We start from the raw sequence: 4,396 nt of genomic DNA, 5'->3' as shown, positions 1-4,396 counted from the left end.
TGCGAAAAAGCGAAAACAAGAAAAATTAATGATATTGTGTCACCTCAACATTATATTTTGGAAAATAATTCATCCAAACTTTGAAATACATGATGATAATCGATGATAGATGATAAATTGTTTCATATTAGCAAAGTATGATTTTTAACATTTTTATTAAGAAAACATGAATTTAAAAATGATTAAGGACGTAAAAAAAATATAATTATCAAAACCGTCTTTAAATCTATATTACCATAACACCGTCCAATGTAAACTTACTATTTTTAATTTATTGCTAATAAATTTATTTTTTTATAGTACATGTGTTTGATTTTCACAAGATAAAATCTGTTTTCGCCTTTTCGCAAGATATTTATATTTTCGCATGAACCTACTTTTATATATATATATATATATATATATATATATATATATATATATATATATATATATATATATATATATATATATATATATATATATATATATATATATATTAAATCTATCATACCTTAGCTACAGTAAACTACTAACTATTTTGTCAAATTCAGCCCTTCTACTACCTCTGTTTATGTATGTGTGTTCAAATCTGTCTCTAGGCTCATTTTATGACAATATTCATATTGTTTGTGTATACATGTTGCTTCTCCTTTGCCTCACCGCTTTTTTCTACAATCGAATTCCGATCTGTGTAATCCTTATTTCCCTTCTTCCAAATCGCTTCCAGTTCCCGATATCTTCCCGATTATTCTAATCTTTAACCTAATTTCTTCTACCTCATCTACTGTCCTTTCTCACTCTTCTCAAGCTGCTACGTGCAAACGCAATGTGTGTTGAACCGTCCATATCTTCCAATCACCAGTTGTCCCTGCTACGCTATCTCTTTCACATACAATCCATAAATAACAAATATCCCAACCCTAAATCGATTGAAGGAATATCGATTACGAGAGCGATGTTCTCTACAAAACCCAACCCCCCAAAAAACCTTTTTCGTTTCACTTTAATCCAGGTAACGCCGCTGAATCTCGTAATCGATTGAGAGTTTCTTTCATTTATTTGACGAGTTCGAGAGGGAAGCAGCAAGAATCAAAAACGCATACATGCATTGCTGCTGCTGCTGGTGGTGCAATGGTGTCGTATGCCGGTAGGGGTAGCTGGAGGCGATGTGGAGGTTGAAGTTTCCTCACGATATTTCTGATTCACATGTTAATTTGTCGGTCGATTGATTGGTCAACAATATCTACAGGTAATATGTTCATACTTTGGTTCCCGATCTTCAGGTCTGCGTCTGTGGTTGTTGTCGCGTTTATTTGTTTTTTTTCTTCTATTACCTTCCATTGTGATGTTTGTGTGTGTCTATTTCGATTCTCAGTTTTTTGTTTTCCTAAAGATGAATGGATGGAGATGTTGAACATCTCAATGAAGCCTAATTTAAGGTAATTTGTTTATCCTCTTTCATTTTTCTCTGAAAATTGTAGAATCTTGGATTTCATTGTTTCCTTTTTCTTTGTTGGCCATGTTATCAAATACCTGAAATTTTTGTGTTTCTAAAATCAGTGGGGTGTGTGATGGATTAAAGTTCACGATTAAAGCCTTCACTCTACTTTATCTTCTTTTTTTCAGAGACAGTAGATGACATCGATTGAGAAGAGAAGACGTGGAAGATGATAAAGGCAGCAGCTATGGTTTGCTATCTATACCACCGTCAATTTGCGATTTGCAGGTAAGTAGCTTTCATTTCGGATCTGAAATGATCTTATCAGACTCATCAATGGGTACAGAATCGTCAACAACATCTGTATGAACCTACATCCCAATCGTGTAGTTGCTGCTTCAGGAATTCTTTAATAGTCCTATCAATAATACTTTTTCTCTTCATCTTTCTCTTTTTAGTTCCAAGCTATTTGAGAAATGAAATTTAAATGTCAGTAATTTCATATTTTATTTGTGCTTTTTAGGTGGCGAGTTTGTACTCCATGGTCGTTGCTTGAAAACACTACAGGTGTAGACTTGGTAACAAAATTAGAAGTTGATTTTGTGAACTCCTATTTAATTAGTAGTCTTACCTTTATCCATTGAGATGTATTATAAGTGCTTAATTTGATTTTTTACAGCTGAAATCTAAACTAAACTTGATTTTGTGAACTCTATATAGATTGCATTCACTAAGGTCTTATTTTGGATATTTATTTATTCTATTGCACACTGCATAATAATTAGTCCACAAGGCGCCTTCCAAAGATGTTAACCCACTTTCCCTAACTAATTTTTATGATAAAAAAGAATCAATCTGAATTGAATTTATACATATCAAATATTTTATCTCATTTGGTAGGGCACAAATGTCACTTCAATTAAAGAAAATCGTAATTTTGGTTTGACATTTTCCATTACATTATCAGCTGTGATAGGTGGCTATAATAACAGATGCTTTTTTTAGAGGCTCCTGTGCTTTTGTAGTTGCTAATTCCACTCTCCATTTGCTTTTTTTCCTACATTCTTTCATTTGCTTTCATTGAATAAAAAATCTTTTTTTTGTTTTTGCTTTAAAATGCTAAGAGTATATATTTGGTGGATGAAGCGAAGGAAACAGGAGGGACTAAGTATGAGGAAAGAATTGAAACATGAAAAAGGTATACTTATGAATCCATACATTTTTAATAACTTTCTATACAAATATCTTTTACTATGGATTATATAAAGCAACATTCTAATTATGATGTCTTTTTAGTTTTTACAATTGTTTGGTCAAATCGCAGGAAGTCATTGACAGGTTAAGGATTGTGTTCATAGTGATCGTAGCAGGAAAGGGTATTACATCAATTAGGTTCCTGTAATTTTTAAGGTAAGGGCATTTTAGTCCTTTTTTTTCAATTTAATTCATTTCACTTTTAAAAAAAAAATGATTAAAAAAAAACTTTTAAAAAAATTGATTTTGATATATATGATATTTTAAATGATAAAGAAGGGATTTCAGTGATCAAGTCTATAATTAAATCCAGAATTACGAGTTTGGATACTTAACTCTACTAAAATATTATATGTATATTTTTTTTATCTATTCACAACCCACCTATAAAGAATGGGTCTGCTATGGATTTCAAAACTAACAATGTTCATGCATTCTAAATTTTTTGAAGTTATTCATCAATTATAATCATTAATTGAATCTTCAAATCCAAAAAAAATTAGCTAATGGTTGACAATTGCAACAATTAATCGCGGGAAAGGTTAATGATTGTGTTGAGAGTGAACCATACTAAGTAGTATAAAGATTGATGAATTGTCTGAGGCAGGTAACAAGAAAAAGAGGTTAACAGTTGGCACTGTGGAAGCTAGAAGTGTTGACGAACCCGTTCACAACATTAGCAAAAAGGTAGCTGGCTTTATTGTATGTTGTTTTTGCAAAAGAGGTAAATGCTTCTCTCATGTCTTAACATAATTAAACAGTATCACTCCAATTTACAATGAAGATTGTATGTATGTTATTGCTAATCCATTAAACTTCCATATTCTGATGTGTTTATAAAATGAAACAAAGAATATGAATCAGTAGACTTCGACAAATCTAACTTCATTCTTCCCCAGTAAGCAATATTTATTATTATTTTTTTCAATTTATGTTGATTTTATGTGTTTATGTGTATTTATATAGATATTTTATAGTGATTTTATATTCCTTTTAATCTTTGCAGGCCCTTATTATCAAAATTATGATATCTCTTGAAAGGAAACATTTTTTTACATTTGGGGATGTAAGTGTGTATTTACATGTATAGGTGTGTGAATCAGTCTATATATATGGATTACTGCACAATCAATCTATATTTGCTTCATTAAATTTTATTTGGGTTGATGGATAACTTTTTTATTTGGCTTACCTGGTAGAACATCTACAATGTAAGGATGAATTTGATATATGGTTAATTGTAATTTATGATAAACCAAGCTCATGTTTCACATGGTATAACTTTTGGAAACATGGCAAAAAAATCAATCCGATCCAATCTAATGATTTTAAAAAAGCATTTCCGAACGTGGGCCATTTTCCTAGTTAGTGTTATATTAATCATACTAACCTATTTTTTTTATGATATTAGTGATATTTACGAACTTTTATAAGATATTAGTCGTATTTAGTTTTTTAAAATTCAACAAATTATCAATCAATGGTCCCTGATTAATCTCTACCGAACCAGTTAATCTCTAAACCCCAGTCCACCGACTAGCTAACGTCCAACAATTTTTATAACCATGAATTAAATACTAAACCCAGAACCCCAAGATGTAAATTTATATTTTATATTATTTTATAGTGGCCTTAAATCCATAATATTGAGTGGGGTGTTGGTTTCGGGGAGCCAAACAATATAATTTTGACTTTCAGGGGTTAAAGTGTAATTTTGGGATT

The 4,396-nt window shown here is 30.8% G+C and overlaps 1 long non-coding RNA gene across 4 annotated transcripts; it reads left to right on the top strand.

Moving 5' to 3' along the window:
- Nucleotides 1-610: 610 nt before the first annotated feature.
- LOC145034461 (uncharacterized) lies at nt 611-3,898 on the top strand. Of its 4 annotated transcripts, none has more exons than XR_013678076.1 (5): nt 611-1,421; nt 1,609-2,618; nt 2,745-2,830; nt 3,282-3,361; nt 3,681-3,898. It is a non-coding gene; the product is annotated as an uncharacterized LOC145034461 (long non-coding RNA). The 4 variants fall into 4 exon arrangements; XR_013678074.1 differs by lacking the exon at nt 3,681-3,898 and having other exon boundaries at nt 611-1,231; nt 1,358-1,421; nt 3,282-3,673; XR_013678075.1 differs by lacking the exon at nt 3,681-3,898 and having other exon boundaries at nt 1,609-1,708; nt 1,944-2,618; nt 3,282-3,673.
- The last annotated feature ends 498 nt before the right edge of the window (nt 3,899-4,396 follow it).

This window comes from Lactuca saligna, chromosome 3 (assembly GCF_052625555.1).
Source record: "Lactuca saligna cultivar CGN05327 chromosome 3, ASM5262555v1, whole genome shotgun sequence".
NCBI classification, from domain to species: Eukaryota; Viridiplantae; Streptophyta; class Magnoliopsida; order Asterales; family Asteraceae; genus Lactuca; species Lactuca saligna.
The sequence above is the reverse complement of the archived record's forward strand: the minus strand, read 5'-3'. Positions and strand labels throughout refer to the sequence as shown.